At 48.4% G+C, this 17978-nt stretch overlaps 1 protein-coding gene across 1 annotated transcript in view; it reads left to right on the forward strand.

The window, feature by feature from the left end:
* The first annotated feature begins 104 nt into the window (after positions 1-104).
* The window catches only part of Ngf (nerve growth factor), a 51932-nt gene continuing 34058 nt past the window's right edge, over positions 105-17978 (forward strand). Inside the window, exon 1 of the mRNA XM_026784183.1 lies at positions 105-137. The gene's annotated coding sequence lies outside the window, so the exon portion shown is untranslated. The remainder of the gene's footprint in view (positions 138-17978) is intronic.

The raw sequence follows: 17978 nt of genomic DNA on the forward strand, positions 1-17978 counted from the left end.
GTGGGGTGGGGGGCAGGATTTGGAGAGGGTGTGACTCGAGCCAGGGAGGAGGGGCTAAATACATTCAAGAAGCCTGTTATAGCAGTTCTGTACTCCAGCGCAGCAGAGAGCGCCGGGAGCCCGAGGGGAGCGCGTCGGTGAGTCAGGCTGCACTGAGCCGAACCCAACAGGGGTGCAGCGCGGTGCGGCGGGCTGGGGTTGCTGGGCTCCTCGGGGCGGTATGCGTGGATCTCTGTCTGGCGAGGTCTTGTGGGTTGAAACGCAGCCCTGAAATAAGTGCCCGGAGTAGATGTAGGAAAGCGAGTTCATGGGCAAGCAAGGGAGGCGAAGGGAGTGAGGGTCTTTCTGGTCGTGAAATTCGCTGTCCCAGGATATCTGGAAATGCCAAAGTCAACACTGGCGCCTGCAGAAATAGTACTGCCTTGCCTAAGCTCTCGGGCTAGAAGGGAACAGCGCTCAAGAGAGAGCCTGGAGAGAAGGATGCACGCGCTGCGAGCGCGCTGGGGTGGCGGAGCAGTAGCCCGCGCAGCGGAGGGCGAGTGCACAGCGCGCCGGCTGGGGAGTGCGCAGAGTCCCGAGAGTGCCACGCTGCTCCTGGGTAAGAGGACCTGCCGCTCAGGGCTCGCTAGACTCAATGCTTGTCGCAGGGCTCAGAGTATAGGTTGTGGGTGCCAGGGGTTGATTCAGGGAGCTTGGGTTCCACATGCTGAGGTTCTGAGCGCCAGGGCCCTCGGCGGGGCCTGCTGGGTATCTCAAGGCGTAGCCCCACTGCTTGGGTCACCCAGTACACTCAGCTGTCTGCTGCCAGGTGTGGCAGAGGCTGGCACCGGGCATGGGGAAGGGCAGCGGTCGCTCTTGGGTTCAAGCAGAGAAGCTGCAGCGGAGGGAGATAGAGGACTCTGGGGTCAGAGTGTTGCAACTTGAAGCCAACATAAACATGAGGTTTAGTTAGTTCGGTTGGATTACAATGTTCTTGTTTTCATAAAAACTTTCTGAGATTCTTAAGGAAGGTGTTTTTGGTTTGACCTTTTTCGTCAGGTTTACTTCAGAGATTTCAAGAAGCGCCTGCTTGCTAGGCTGGTTTTTCCAATTGTTCCAGGCTGGGAATTGTAGCAGTTTGAAGGATAATTTATGGGTGTTTCGTGCATTCAAGTGTATTACAGCAAAGTCTTTTGGGTGCTGTGGGTATTAAGGGAAACTCAGTGCACGTTCTCAGCTGCAAACCAAGATACTGCTGTCCTGGGTGCTTCTGCCCCATCTGTCATGGGATACCAGTGAAAACCTGGGGGGAGTGGGGGAGGCACTTGATGTATTGCCTTCTCTGCATCCATCCTCCTGGCATACTCTCTCTGCCCATGCCAATCCACTGTCCCTGTAGTAGGGGCCAACTGAACCTTGCCAGCTCATCTGGCATGGAGGGCCACGGTGGGCCCCCCCAACAACTTCTTCCCAGGGTCCCAAACTCCTGAAACTGTGTTATATCAGTCAGATAGGTCTGTACAGTTGGCCCCTGCCACCCTTCTGAAGTAACCGGTGTTACAGTCCCCAATCACATGAACCTTCTCTCTGCCAAGTCACGGGCCATATTAAGCCCAATGGGTTTCGTCTGTTGATTAAGGCATGTGTCAGCCTGGTCATCTGAGTACTAATCATCATAGACAGTCTTCCCAGGGTTTGATAGGAGATAAGTATCTATAGGAGAGGATGGTCTGGGGGTTGAGGCCAGCACGGCTGGTACTGACATGCAATAGACTTGAATGGCCCTTGTACTAGGTAGTTAAAGGAGGATGGTTTAATGATACATTCTCCTGTCCCTTCCCTATCATTTCCCCCAGTATTTTAGGTAGGTGGAGAGAGAGAGAGAGAGAGAGAGAGAGAGAGAGAGAGAGAGAGAGAGAGAGAAGCTTCCAAGAAAAAGTGGTAAGAGGTAACACACATAGGAAGTCAGGGACTCTGGGGCATGGGGCACACGATTTGACAGAGCTATAGGAGTGACTCAGAGGGTTTTATAGCCAGCTGACATCACCATTATCCCTGGACAGCCACCCCAAGCAGCCCAGGCTCATCAGAAAGTCATTGGTTTAGGACAGTCACCCCTGCTGGTGACTCTCAATTGTTTACTTTGAACCTTTAGCAAGGAATGGGCTTTCACTTTCTCCTCTTATTCACCTCCCAACCCCCATGCCCTGAGGGCAGTGAGAGGAAGGGATGAGGCCCCCGTGCTCCATTCTCCTCCAGGGAGAACTCTGTGCCCAGACCAGAAAGGGGGCCCCAGCTGCCAACACCAGCAAGGAGACTAGGGCAGGGCAGGGCAGGGCTGGAGCCCCAGGGAAGTTTCTCATCGTTATTGAGATTCAGCTGATGAGAAAATCACACACTTCTAAAGGAGTACTGAGCCTGACAGCTGCTCACTTGTGGAACACAGGGTCTCTGAGCTGCAGGGGAAACAGAGAATACAGCTACTGGTCCTCTTTGCTAGGAATGTAACCGACCTGTGCCTAGACGCCACACAGCAGTAAGAGACTGAGCCAGAGTCCCGGCCATTTGCCTTCTCCTAATAAGAACACCCAGGCACCTCAGTAGACAGAGCAGGCCATCCACAGACAGGAAGTAGAAGGTTTGCTGAGGATATGCACAAAGTCTCAGGTCATCTGAGAAGCATAAGACCTGTGTTTCCAGAAAGCGTCTCTTTTCTTTCTCTGACTGGCACTTTTCATATCTTGTACACTGCTGTTCTCTCTAGTTCTCTCGTTCTCTCTCTCTCTCTCTCTCTCTCTCTCTCTCTCTCTCTCTCTCTCTCTCTTAGCCAGTTCTAAGATTAACCATGAGGGACTTTGTGTTGTGTCATAGTGACGTCAGCCAGATAAATAAAGAGGAACCCAAACCCATCCTAACCATTTCCTGCTATGTTTGCTTCTTGACAGTAGGGATATGGTTATGCTTATGATTCCTGATACCAAACTGTGAAATGAAGATAACTCTAAGACTATTGTTCAAAATAGAGAAAAGGAGGCTTTGGAATCACTGGCCTTCCAACAGGGAGTGCATAACTTGGAAATGTTCCATTTTCAGCCAAGGGAATAGTCCTTCAGTCACAAGGTTTAGACAGTACTGGAAAAATGAGAATTCACTATAGAGGCTTGGGGCATAGTTGCTTGGGGCTACTGTGTTTTCTTTACTCTTCTGTGGACAATATAATGCTTTTTTGAGGAATTTATGTAGACTGTTGGCCTTAGACTGTAGGGAGAATCAAATTTAAAAATGGAGATCGGTTTCTTGGTTAATTTTTCCTGTATTTTGAGCAACCTTCCAATGATAGTTTTTCAGTTGTAAGAAAGGGTCTATGACTGTGAGCAAGTCATTAACCTCATGAAATCTGAGTGATGTACTGCATGGTGCCATTTGTCAATGGAGCCATTGACACATCAGGGCCATTCTTGGTTAAGTGTGACCACTCTACACACACAGGAAGTTCAGTGTCCCTGCCTTACCTACTAAATGTCAGAAGTCACAATGTCATCTGAGTTTGCCTCCATGTATAAATGGTGCTTACAGTTAAGAATTCCCTTGGGAATGGAAAAAAAAAAAACCGCCCTTCTGTTGCGGCATCTATGATGTCGTCATAGGATTGGGACTTCAGCAGCCCCAGTCATTACCCTCTGAGTAGCAGCATATCAGACAATGCCTCCATCAAACGGAGCCTCAGTGTTATGATCCTGCCAGGTGTCACCCTCTGCTTTCTGTGGCTGAGATTTCACTGCAAATGACCCAGTAGAAAAGCAGAAAGAGTGGAGGAAAGATAGGGATATCAGAACAGGGTATCTCCCCTGCCACGCATATGCTGTTGAAAGCACAGGCAGAGAGAGATCCCAACACTGAAGAAAATCTTTCCTTGTTAAAGAAGTCATACTTTGGCAGTAGGAGGTGCCCTTCCTAAAGCAGGAAGCCTTCTACTCTCAACCCCTCACTGACAACATGTAATTCAACGTGAGTACATGCTGATCACCTGCCCTGACAACTTGTAATACAATATGAGCACATGTTGATGGCCAATGAATAAAACTTGCCACGCTGTGAGGGCAAGGAGAATAAAGAATTGCCATCTGAAGAATAAGCTAGGGATGCTGCTAGAGGCACTGGTGACAACCTCAAATAGGACAGCTCACATTATCCTCACCTCTGCCCCAAGGTTTCACTTGGGGACAAAAACAAAGTAGAACCCCTTGTTTATTTATAGTTCAAATGGATAAAAAGAACATTTCTGGAGGATGTATTGGAACACAATTTTCCTACTTATCCCAAACTTAGTAGAAATAGAAGAGTAAATTAATGTGGAGGTGCTTAGATTTTATAGTTGGTTCTTAATGAGATCAAATGGAAAAGAGAAGGACCGGTTGATGAAGCGCTTGCTGAGCGAGCATGAGGACCAAGCGTCAACTCTCCAGTGCCCATCTCAAAGCCAAGTGTGGTAACGTGAGCCTGAGTTCTAGCGCCACGGAGGCAGGACCAAGTACATCCTTGGGACTTGCCGTGACTTAGTCTAGCCAGATGGGTGACCTCCAGGCTCGGTGAGACACCCTGTTTCAAAAAAGTAAGCTGAAGAGGGAAGAGGAAAACATTGCACACGTGTTTGCATGTGCGTGTGTGCTCGCACGCTTGAACACACACACACACACACACACACGGGGTGGTGGGCATGGGCTATTTAAAGGATGACAAATGAGGCTAAGCCGATGATGACATCTGCCAGGTAGGACTAGCTACAGTGCTTCCTGAGTTGCCCAAGAGTCTGGCAGACCTTTTGCACGTGCAGCAAGTCTTTTTATGGGTAGGGGTGTGAGTCAGAGTCAGACAGTCAGGACTTCCGTGAAAAGCGAGCAGCCTGAGAAGCTTTGGCACGGCCCGGGTGCCTTTTTGCAGGTGGAATCTGGATGAGTGGCTGAATCTGGCTATGAAGTCGACTGGAATGCTCAGCCCAGGTTTGGCTCCAAAGCTACCCCATGCTGGGCAGTTACAACCCACTGCTACTGGAATAGTTTCCCAGTAACCACAAGGTATTTTGCTATCTTGGAGGCTATTATAGAAGGCACATAGTCTCTGCTCACCCCTAAGTCGTCGAAAGGGGAGAGAGCATTCATGCAAGGCCGCGGCTGAGTTTTCCTGTTTCCTTTGGCTGTTCCTTCAGTAGTGAGGGTTGTTGCTCTCCATGCTGTTCCTAAGAAAGCTCAGAGACAACAGTCCCTCCTGGAAGAGGCGAGAACTCAGCCTGCCCATATTAGAGAAGGGGGAAGTGTCACATCAGACCTGTGGTTTACAGCCAACTCTGTGGCTTCAGCATCGTTACTCATGAAGTGACTTGCAGCTCTTTCCCTGCTCAGACTGGTGAAATGATACCCCATTTTTGGATCTGAGTCGACCTGGCTCAGACGCCAGCAGACGGAGGTACTGCCTCATCTTTATGAATAACCTTGAGTTAAATCCTCCATGGCACGTGGGAGATGCCAAGGAGGACAGGTTCCCTCTGCATTACGATTGTGAGTTTTAAAAAAATACAAATAATTATACACACACACACACACACACACACATACACACACACACACACATACACTGAGAGAAGGAAGACATCATACTGTTTTCTCATTACCTGAAAGATGCTCAGCTAATTAATCAGAAAAGGAGGCATCCCTCTATGGAGAGCAGAGGACCAGTTTCCTCCCCTTCCTGTGTACAAAGTCCACATCACTGTGGTCTGGCTGCTATGCCCACCTTGGTTTGTGTGGCTGGAACACCAAAGAGCCTGGCACAATAGGAGCTTCCCTGGCTAAAGCTCTTTCTCCACGTGGAGGGTGAGGAGAGAGTCTGGATTGTAGGGGCTGACCTCCCTCTGTGGTGCCTTCATCTGGAGTAGGTCAGCATCACGTGTGAGCTTCATGTGTCTCTGTCTATAGAACACTTTGCTGGGTTCGGGGACAAGAAATTGTTTGATGGCCTTGAATTCTCCTCCAGGCATTTACTCATTTGTGTCTTTGGGTTTGAAAAGACCCATGTGTAATTAACATTCTCACTTGGATGGGATTCCAGCCAAACATTTCATCTTCTGAGTTCTGTCTTCCTCATCGTATCTGAGCAAAAAGAGGCCAATAGATATTTGTCTGGAATTTTCTTTTGGAGCCAAACGCTCCTCAGACTTTACTGCCAGAAAACGTTAGACTGTTCTCTTGAAATAAGGCCTCTCTTGAGAATCGCCATGTTTCCTGGTAGTTTGGTTCCCTTCACTGCCTAACAACCCCTCTGCATATCTAAGATTGTAAGTACCTCGTCACAGTTACAAGGAGAATAAGAAAAGATAAGGCATCTGAGTGCAAGCTCTCAGATGTAGGCAGCTGCTGCCTCCACGGTTAGCATTTGATTTCATTCTTTCATCTGGCCTTTTAAAAGACGATGCTCCTCTCAGTGGGGCACTGTGGGGGACATGTGACAAACACGTAATTGTGTAACACTGATCTAGTAAAAACTTGCTCCTGAGGCTCACCAGGTCATACACCAGCCCACAGTGGACTAGGAGCCACCGAAAACTAAAGCCGCATGCCCCATTGTGAGGGGATAGGCCTACTATCTTTCAGGATTGTAGGTCCAGTGCAGCCAAAATTTACAACTGTTTGAATAATCAAAACTGAGTTTGAATGTATCATTTTGTCAAAATGTCCCCATGAAGTGCCGTGCTCCTTACCTTTCTGTTGCTGTGATACAATACCATCCAAGATAACGTATAGAAGCGTTTGTGTGGTTTATGGTTCCAGGGGGTGGGAGTCTATTGCAATAGAGGCAGCAGGCATGGCAGCTGCAGGTGAGAGCTTACAGCTCCACCAGCAAGCAGGAAACAGAGAGAACAAACTGGGATTGGCGTGTGGTTCTTAAACCTTAAAACCCATCCCTAGTGACATATTCTTCCAGCAAGGCCAAATCTTCTAAACTGACCCAAACAGCATCATCACCAGGGGACCAAGTACACAAACCTCTGAGCCTATGGGGACATTGTCCTTCAAGCTGCCACACTGGGCCTTCTGGCATAGGCCTGTCATTTCTGAACCACTAGAACCAAAGACTCAAGGCCTTTGTGGGTACAGAGTGAACTTAAGGTCAGCCTGGGCAACATAGTGAAACCTTTATTCAAAGTAAACTGTAAAGGCCGATCAGAGGTCAGTCTCCAGTCCTAGGGGATAAAGTAAATCCTGGTGGCTCAAACAAAATCTGTAAGAAAGCTCTTAATCTTTTGTTCCAAACTCTCACTTTCAGAGTAGTTACCATCTCCCAAAGGAGTACGAATTGAGTGGTCCTAAGCTCTAAATGGAGAGGAGGTGAAGGGCCAGGAGATCCTGGAAGTCTCAGGAAGGGGGGGTTATGGGGTTTTATGGAAATCAAGAGTCAAAATCCATCAGAATGGGCTTTGTATTGTTCCAACTTCTCTGAGTTCTGCTCAGTGAGCCTCGGTTCTCTCATCTGTGAGAAGGGGGCAGAGTACTAGCTGCAGCAGGCAGACACCGGCTGGGAAGCCCTAGCAACAAAGCCTGTGACACCAACTCTTTCTGTTGATGCTTGTGTGGGGGAAGCTATTAGAAGCTGAGGTGGTAAGAAGGCAGGGCTGGCTTGACTCCCATGGGTCCCTCTCAGAATCCAGCATTCAGCTAGTTGCTTTTCCGGGACCCAGGCTGCCCTACTTCGTCTGATCCTTAAAAGCACAAGAGCTAGGTATAGGCTCTCTGGTACTTTCCTGCTTCTCTCTAGGGCCTGTGGCTGCTTGTCCAACACCCCCATCAGAATCCCACCCCTTAAAAGCCAAGCCACCGGAGGAAAAGAAAAATGTGTGTGTGTGTGTGTGTGTGTGTGTGTGTGTGTGTGTGTGTGAAGTATACTAAGTTAAAAGTTGTGCCCAGGAGTCTGTACAGACATGCACAGAAAATATTCAAGGAATTCTTAGGAATAAAAAAAAATTCACAAATCTGGATTTTTGCATGAGGACATCACAGGAACATGTTTTCTCAATTACTGTGCACATTTCTTAGAGTGAAGTCACCAGTCCCCAGCTCATCAGGCTTGACTCGCGCTCAGCCACACCTGACCTGAAGTTCACTTTCCATGACTTAATCTGATTTAGCCATCCCAGCCACTGCCCCTCAGCATCAGATAGAATCACCCCCAAATACTAAAGCAGGGTGGGTGGCGCACACCCCTAAAAACAACGCAATGTCAGATGCTGAGAGTGGAGAGAGATGATTCTGCTCTTGCCATGAAAGGCCAGAGTCCCACAAGCCCTGGCCTTTTCTTGTCCCTTAGCATGTATTATTAGCTGGTGACCACACGTGGCCTCATGGAGCAGATGAATTCTTTAGTTTCTGAAAGCAGAGGAAATGGTCTCTTTTGTAGAAAAGCATGCATCAAACCGCCTAAAATATCACCCGCTGGAGCCTGCGATCAGCAATTGTGTCCTCTGGATGGTTTCCTGGGCTGACTCTTTGCCAACGCAGTGGCTTTGTCAGATAGTTCTAATTTTCTGAGATAGTTTATCAATGATGTCCCCCTTGGCAGAAGGATGATCAGAGTACACAATTAGGAGTGTGCTCAGTGCAAGACCCTGCTCACGCCCACGGGGACCAGCAGAAGGTCGAGGAAGACTTCAGACCAGCTGTCTAGAGGAAGGAGAATGCTTTCCAAAATCCAGAGTGAGACCCATTGGGAGACTTGGGGATGATTTTAATTGTACCATTCTCAGTAATGTGAAGGGAGATAGGGAGAGAAGAAAGGGGGAGAAGGAAAGAAAGGGAAAGAGAGAGAAGAAGGCAGGGAGGAAGGATGGATAGATAGATTTGGGTGAAAGATTTTAAAAGCAATACACATTGGGAGTAGCGCTGAAATCTTGTTTGTAGTTGTCAGTTTCTGTACATGTGGAAGTGTTCCCATTGGCTAATAATGGGAAACGTTTTCTACTCAAACTATGAGCTATAGTTTTTTTTTTTTTAAAGAAAAGCATTGAAAGTCATTGGCACAGAAGACAGTGTTAGACTGTTATAGAAAAGAGAGGGGCGCTGAAGCAGACAGCTTTGGGGTTCAAATGGAGCTCATCGTGTGGTCTTGGGTAACCTTGCTTCTCTAAGTGCTGGTGTCTTCTGTAATGTTGAATGATTGCGCCGTCACAGAGATGCTGCATAGGTTAGGACGAAAGCAAACGAAGCACTTGGTGCTGTGCTTGCCCCTGGCGAGGTGGGGGCTTCTGTGGCTCCGCTCTCATCTGCTTTCCCCTTCACCCTCTCCTTTGTCTCGTCTCCTCCTTCCCTCCATCTTCTTGCATCAACTCTTCTATCTTTTCCTTGGTCTTCTGCCTTGTGACCCCCTCATCTTCATCAGAGCTGCGATGCCTTTCTACCAGAGGTTTGCATTTTCTCTGCAAACCCAGCAAAGAAACAGCAAGGATGACCTCACTTCCTGCCCCGCTCCCCCATTTCATATGTGCAGAGCCATCTTACTTGGACGCTGTTCCCCTAAATGTGACCGTGATAATGACCATGCGAGAGATGCCAGGCACCTGTCTCGGTCACTGGTAAGGGTCAGAGGCTATGGCCTTTCCTAGTCCTGGTGGGGGAGCAGTGACTTTGGAGAGAGCTTCTCTTCTTACAAAGATCATCCTTCACTTCAGTACATATATTTAAAAGATAACAGGGCTGAAACACCATTGCAATTTTGGCAGTTGTCAGATTTCTAAAGAAATCCCTGACTAGGCCAGAGGGCTGAAGATTTTCTCATGACTCTCGAAGCGTTTAAGTTTCTTTCCTAATAAAAGCAGCTGGAAGGTCAATGTGGACACTGGAGGTGACAGCTTCAGGTAAGACAAACCTAACTTTGCCCTCAGCACAACCAGCAGTTGATCCTTGACCCTGGCTGCTTGGGTCCTCAGCGGAGGGCACTGGAGAAAGTGACCCCCATGGTTATTGGACTCTTGAGCCAGGAAGGTGACTATCCCAATTTCCTTGAGAGCCTGGTAGCTATGGCCCTGAGGGCAGATCAGTGGTGACAGACTGCCTGGCTCTTTGTTTGTTGAAGCCTTGCTCCCCTCCTTTGGCTCCCTCTCTTTGCTCCCCTGGGGCTCATTCCAGCTCTTCTAGTGAAATGCTCTTCCTCTAGGCAGTTTTCACCACGAAGACTCAAGGGGAATTATTTGTGACATCTCCTCAAAGGCAGCATTCCTGTCCAGACCAGACACCGACTCCTTCCAAACAGTTTGAGTTTGCAGGACAGTCAGGCAGGAAGGAAACTGATCTGGTCCTCAGGGTAATTTGGGGTTCCATCAGGGTACCCAACTCCTTTCTACCCATCAGTCCCTGCAGAACTAATGACTCTAGCAGGTACATTTTAAATGAGAGTCTGAGAGAAATACAGACACTTGTCCCATCAGACCCAGGCCCACCCCCAGCAGGTGGATAATACGGAGCCGAGCTTCCGGGAGTTGGAGTGGAGTCGGGCAGGCTGCAGAGAAGAGTTTCAACTCTTTGCTGCTTCACAAGGGGAAGCAAATGCCAGCTGACTTCTGAGCCACAAGGAGGAAAGAGAAAGTGTCTAAAACTCGCCAGGACAAATGGAATCACTTGTCCCAGAAATGGTATGCGGCCGAGAATGAAACAAATTACCTTTCTTTTTGATCTGGATTCAAGGGTGTTGTTTCTGAGCCGTCCACAGCAAAAGTGCAAACACTTGGCAACGCTTTCCATGGCCCCTTTGAAGACGTCAGATGCCAAAGCCCAACTCTGGATTTTATGCCCATGCGTCAGCATCCCTGGATCTTGGAAATGAAAGAAAAATATGCTAGGAGTGAGTTATTTTCTTTTCATTTTCACTTTTTTTTTAATGTCCTTGATTTTGAATTTTTCCAAAAAAGAGCAAGATGTGTCAGGAAGCATGGGTCCTACAAAGAAGCAAATATGTCTCAAAAATTTCTTTATCTAGTGTCTCTGTTATGGGGGAAAAAGTAATTTTAAGTCACCACGGTATACAGAATGCTCACTTACTGGTCCTTCCAACTCTGTTGATGATTTCCAATTGTGGAATTACATACAATGGTAGAGTTTTGACCTGCATCATGGGTGCTAGGGGAAAGTCAGCAAGCCTGCCCGCAGCATCTTCTTTATGAGTTTGGAAAGATTTTGCATGAGGAAGAAAATTTCCAATATAATTTGAGTTTGGTGACACATTTAAGAGATTAGAGGTTAACGCACATTCGTTTTTTGTAAACAATCTGTTCTTATCATATACCATCTAAACTGGGCAAACCTCCGAACTCTCTGAGCCTGTTTCTTAATCCACGGGATGAAGATAGCGTTCACTAGCAGTCCCAGGGCTTCACGCTATGGATTTACAAATCACCCAAGCTACAGCCACAGAGGCCAGAGGTGAAGGCCTGGATGGGGCAAGTGGGACTCCAGGGGACAACTGACTCCGTTCGTGGTTGGGTGTCACTAACCCCACATGAGCCACTGTCCATCTCAACAGCAGGAGCAGGTCCTGGGAAGTAGTGAGGTGTTCTGGCAATGGTTGCGCTGGGAATTAAGCAGGCCCTGGGAGACAGTTCAAGAGTCCCGAGGAAAAGGCCAAAAGAAGAAACCAGAGTTTCCAGGTTCTAGTTCCAGGGGTGGGGCTTGAAATGCCCATGATGGACATACATGGCTGTAGCTGCCTGCTCGTCGGTGTTCCCACATATCAGTGAGGCTACTAGCACACCCTCCTTCATGTAAGGGTCAAGAGAGACAGCTGTCAGTCACCTGCTGTCCCGCAGCAAGGGTCCTGTGCCTCCAGTGGTGTCACACGGATGCAGAACAAAGATGAGTCTGAGGAATTCCCTGAGGACCTGGTAGCCTGGCTGAGGACATCTCGAGGCAGATGTGACCATGGTGCCAGGATGGCCTGGAGACACTGTTGTTCCTCATCCTTCATGGGTCTCCGCCTGTGTCTCCTTTCTGCCTTCTCTGTCTCTTCCTGACCTCTAAATGTAAGTCCCTGGAGCTTGCTTCAAAATCCTCTTTATTTTCCAGATCATTCTCTTCCAGGATGATGTCATTCCTGCCCATCATTAAACACGACCTAAGATCCTGGATGTCTGTTTCCGCTCTGGACCTCTCCCCTGGGCCCTAGGCTCCTCTACTCTACAGGCACAACCAGCTGGCTAGCCAATGGACATCCCAAACTTAACATTTTTGACTCCTCCCAAACCACTTCCCTAATCTTATTCTCTTCCCACAGAATAATGTAGAAATTGTCCCCAAGTCTATTTTGTTCTTCGCTGCTGTTCCTATCCTAGTCTCGCTGGGTCACCCTCACGGTCCAGCCACTTCCTGCCACTGCTGCTGCCAATTTAGCCGCTCAGCCCCAGTAGCTCCCCTGTTGCTCTTGCTCCCCTGAATACAGCATTTTTACTCAGAAACAGCCAGTGCTGCGCCTTGCAGGTGGAAATCCTGCCGCGGTCTTTTTTCAGCCTCCAATTGCTTTCCGTATACACAGACTAAAATCCGCACGCTTGGTGCACACCTGCAATTCCCGAATTTGGGAGGTGAGGTGGAGGCAGGAGAGTCGGGGGTTCAAGGTCAACCTTGTACCTGGGCTACGTGACCTTGTCATCTTCGCCAGAACTTATCACAGCGCTCCTTCTCCAGAGCTCATTTTCCTCCTGTGGGGACATTTGAGAATACTTGGAAACAGTCTGGGTTTTCACAAAATAGAGAAAATACTGCATCCAGTGGGTAAAGACCAGAGGCAGAGCTAAATACTCATGGGACCAGTGCACAGGACAGTCCCCCAAAATAAAGAAGGGTCTGGCTCCAAATGCCTGTGATGCTTGTGGGAAGAATGGTATCTTAAATGAGCCGGACTGACTACCCCCAGCAGCTCCTGCCTCTCTTGCCTTTACGTGCCACGCCACAATGATCATGCTATGACCTAATGTACCGTGCACAGCCATCTCAGGATCCTGGCAGGTGCTGTATCTCCAGGTTGGGTCATTCATACCCACTTGTCTGTGTTGTACGAGTTCTAATTAGTCTTAATAATAAAAACCCAAAACCAGATATTGGAGTAAATGCTGAAAGATCAGAAAGACAAAGAAGTAAGCCACAGCCAACTCTCACCTTGCTAACTCCTCCGCCAAAAAAGGGCCAAACTCCTGTCTCTTGCCTTATGTGTCTCTCGCTGTCCAGCCATACCACTTCCTGTCTGTCTGCACAGACCTCCAGATCTCTGTGGTTAACTAGTGGCTAGCTCTGCCCTCTGATCTTCCCAGAAGCTTTATTTGTTAGAGAACAAACAGGATAGCACCCCATCTCTGTGTATGGCTAACTTCGCTCATCACTCTGGTCTGCCTAGATGTCACCTGCTAACCACTCTAATCTGAGTCTCCACCCCACCAAATCCGGCCACTCCCATCTGCTGTCTGCTTTGTTTATTTCACGGTACTCTTAGGATTTATTTCCTTCTTTTACTGCTTCTTCCAAAGGAGTAGAGAATGAGGGCTGGCATTGGCTGGGTTCGTCAAAGAGTTCATCACATGGTAGGACCTCAAAAAGTATTTGCCAGATGAGGTTAGCGAATAATTGATAAGCATGACACAGCTGTGGCTTACTGTAGGTCAGAAAAGGAGGCAATTCGTGAACTCCGGCTGTTTGAAGAGGTGGCCATAATCTACAACGCAAGTTCTTGGGTCATCTTTCCTTCAGATGCAATGTCCTAAAACGGAAAGGACTGGTCCGCCATTTCCCCCTCAGATACCTATGTGCCTGTGGGCAGCTCTCTTATGGAAAGAGCTGTGGACTTGAATCTTCCAAAGGCTAGAGAGCTAATCTGGAGGCGGAGGGCACCTGACATCCTTGGAGAGAGGTCTCTGGAAATGGGTGGGGACAAATCAGAACCAACAGGAACAATATCACCTCTGGGTGATTAGGAGAGAGGGAAGGGAGGGCCCTGAAAGAGCCTCTGCTCCATTGTTCCAAGATCACAGAAAGGATGGAGGTGTTTCTGGTACCCGCGGTGCAAGGGGTCAAACAAAGGAGATGGGTTGGAGCTGAGACACTAGGAAGATAGAGGAGGAGAGGGTGTCCAGGCAGAGAACTGGGCTGTACGGTCACCCTGTGACTAGGGAATCAGTAACACATGGTATCATATGAAAAGCAGTTCCAAAGGCTTAGACCCACTGTCCAGCACTTGTGCTTGAGTGTGGCGGTTGTTATAGTTACACCACGTGGGGTGGTAGTAGACCTTGCCAATGGTGGATAGAGTGCCCCCCTCCTCCCCCCCTCCCGTCTAGGTCAGCTTCCTGACCTATTTCCCAGTGATGACACTTGACGAAGATGAAGTTAAAAGTGAATTGATCAAGCTTGCATAATCCAAGGCTCCAAATTCCAGGGAATGCAAATTCCGGGATTGGCAGTTAGTCGGGTCCCCATTGAAGAGGGATGCTAACCTCGGGCACATGGCACCAGCCATCCCAAAATCTTATCCAAGAAATTGTGTGGTCAGGGTCTATGCTTGCAGGGCCACCTCAGGACACGTACTCATGACTGGTTCACTTTCCTGCCCGGATACTTCTGAGCAGATGACTGTGTGGGATTAGCTGGCCAACACCTCATTTTATTGGTCTATTAATGCAGATTTAAAGTAACACACCTCAGATGGAGACAGCTTACTCCAACCTACCCAAAATATTATTATGAAAATTTACAAGGTCTAAAGAGTGATATAATGGTGATGAAATTCAGATGTGTTGGAAGACTCATGTCTAATTTAGCCCTGACTCAGTCCATAGAAATATGGATTTTTCCCGCAGACATGGTCTCATAGTTGCCTGGGCCCTGTGTGCTTTGCAGGGCTGGACAATGAGGTTGTCTGTCACTCTCAGGCTCAAAGGTACAGTTCCCTCCCAACCCCCACTTAGGAGAACTATCCATCTCTGCTTCCCCAAAGCCTGATGCATTACTGTGGCTTATCATTCATGAGAACCCATCTGCCAGCTTGTTGCTTGGCCATCTCCTTCTTGGCGCACGCAGGTTTGAGGCTCTCAAACTTCTCCATCCACTACAACCTCTGAGCCTCCATTCATCCTAGGAACGAATGTAGCTAACAAAGGCTCAGAGTGATGCTGCATACCCCAGGGGTACACGCTGTGAACAACTGCCACATTCGCACCATTGGGAAAGGCAGCAAGCCATTCCCTGACAGGGCAGCCAGCAGGCCCATATTAGTTTCCTTTCTCCCTGCGTAACCTTAAATGAATTATATAAACTCCTCGAATCTCATTTCCTGAGCTGTGGAAGTGCATTAATCACAAGACTTCCCGTATAAGATGATTAAAGGAGAGAGGGCATGCAACACACAACCTGGTACTTGGCTCCTAAAAGTTGTTCAACAAATGGCTGCCTTCCTCATTACATTTGTTAACTCTCAGGAAGTGAAAGGCAGACGTCAGTCAGCCACTCCTGAAAAGACTTTGGAGCTGGAAGTGTTTTTAAGGCGAAGGAGATGAATGGGATGGGAAGACATCCCCAAACGAAGGTTGTAGGCTTGTGCCCGTGTTTCAACACGCAACTTGATGGTCCTTTGTGGGGGTAAGCCTCAATTACGCCATCTGTAATATGGGCATCATGATATCTCCGTGATGAAGAAGGACGCGATGTTTATAAAATGGTTGGCACAGTATACTAGCCTCAACAAGCAGCCTCTCTCTCATCCTTGCCACTGTTAGTACAGCCAAGCCCTCAGCCACTGCTTTACCCAGACCCGAGCATATAGGTAGACGATGCAGCCTCTATTCCATGAGTCTCTTGTTTCACAGTGTATTTTTAGTCACCTAAATCCTCGTAGAGTTACAGAGCCACCTATAACTATAAACCACCTGTCTCAGGTGGCTTTGTCCCATGGAACAACAATGTCACGCCCTAAAGCGTTTTCCCTTTCTTTTGAAGTTGACCTCCTGTCCCTCAACCCCCATTCCTCGGTGGGCGCAAAAGCATGGTAGCTATACCCTCTGAAGAAAGTTTAATTCAGCAACCAGGTTATATCTTTTGTCCCTGGCCCTGCCAGGGAGTGCTAGACCAGGACAGAGAAGGAATTCTGGTCGTCCACCTTCCTTGGACATAGAAATAAATCATGGAGATTCTCATTTCATAAGATAGTCACCAAAACAAATGTGAGGGCGTTTTTGCCTGTGTTCTTAAAGCAGATATTAAAATATAGGCAGAGGCAGGCGGATCTCTGTGAGTTCGAGGCCAGCCTGGTCTACAGAGCTAGTTCCAGGACAGGATCCAAAGCTACAGAGAAACCCTGTCTCGAAAAACCAAGGTGGGGCGGGGGAGGGGGGGAGAAGAAAGGAAATGCTCTCTCAGGGTTGCTGTCTGGGGACTTTGCTTTCCTTCCATGTTTTGATAACCGGAGAAGGAGTGAGTGGCGCCCCCTAGTGTTGCAGTTTCTTAGAACCTGGGGTATCAGGAAGCAGTCAGTAGACTCTGGGTCTTGAAGACTAGACAGCTCCCTCAAGAAGCTGCTTGACTTCCACAACTCAGCTGTGGCTGGCACAGTCTGGGATACCTGCTGGGGCCACTTAGGAGCCAGGAAGCCTCGCAGGTCACTCCAAAGTCGGACACCAAAGTGCCCACCATATTGCCCAGGAGTTAAGATGTTTGAGAGCAGGGGAAGTCAACCGAGCACTTTCAGAACCACCGAAAGACAGCTTTTGCTGCCGAGCAGTCATCTGCCTTGCTGCTTTGACAGTGTGGCCTGCGCCACCGAACAGCTGTGACCATTCTGCTGTCATTGCTACTTCCCTATGCTGTCTCTGCTGCTTCTTATATTGTCAGTTCACCAGTACTACTGAACATAGATAAGAGAAGACACTTGAGAGAAGCTTAGTTATGCCTAATGCAGCCATGCCACAAGTTCAGAGGAGTGTTCCAACCTACTTCTATAACCTAATGATGGATGGATGTTTAGACCAATCACAGCCATTTACTGGACCAATCATAGCCTTTTAGCACCCTATAGCAGGCTCTGTTAGGCCACTAGGAGAAGTGCCCTCTCCTCTGATCAAGGCGGAAATAGTTACAGAGACATCTACAGTGAAGGCTTGTCCTAACCAAAAGTCTGATACAAAGTGTTGCAAACAGCCCTTGTTGGGGTTTTGCCATCAGAAGCCTGGGCCACCAGGCCATCTGTGCAAAGTTGCCTCAAGATGACCAGGGAGTGTTCTAGATTGCCACCGTTAACAATCAGACTGGTAGTTCCTTTGCAGCAATAGGGCAGCAAGGGCAAGTTCAACTGTTAGGAATAAGGAACCGTCCCTTCCTAAGTATCTCTGCTCATTTACAGGAAAATGAATGGCAGAAAAAGTGCTTGCAATAAGAACCTGCCTTTAACATGAATATCAATTTTGACAGTGTTTAATGCCTACCCAGTAATCTTGAGAGTGGTAGGTCCTCCTTATGTGTCTCAAAGGAGGGGGGGGAGTAAACCAAAGTGAGTGGGGAAAAAATGCCTGGCCTAAAGCCAGTGTGACTAGCGGAGCCCTTCTAGGTCCCAACATCTTTCAGCCTTTTACCAACTACTTTGTGTGGAGAGCTGCGCACCCATGCCATTGGTGGACAAAGTCATGCAGTTCCTGCACTCCTGATTGGGTTTGGAGACCAGTCTAGAAGGCAATCCATCATCAATGCCACACAGAAACCCAAAGTGTTCCTTCTGACGGCAGCAGACTTCCTGGAAGAAGGCGCGATTCATCTAAGATCCGAAGGTGGGCTGAAGGAGGAGGAAGACGGCTGCTCTGAGGATGAAGGGAAATAAATCCTCCTTCCTCACCCAGGAAATATTCTGTCATGGAGTGCTGTCACGAGGCTCACATACGGACTCACAGCAGCTCCACCGTGAATGAACTGCTTCCCCATCTCCAGGCTCTG

The sequence above is a fragment of the Microtus ochrogaster genome, chromosome 21 (assembly GCF_000317375.1).
Source record: "Microtus ochrogaster isolate Prairie Vole_2 chromosome 21, MicOch1.0, whole genome shotgun sequence".
In the NCBI taxonomy this organism is placed as follows: Eukaryota; Metazoa; Chordata; class Mammalia; order Rodentia; family Cricetidae; genus Microtus; species Microtus ochrogaster.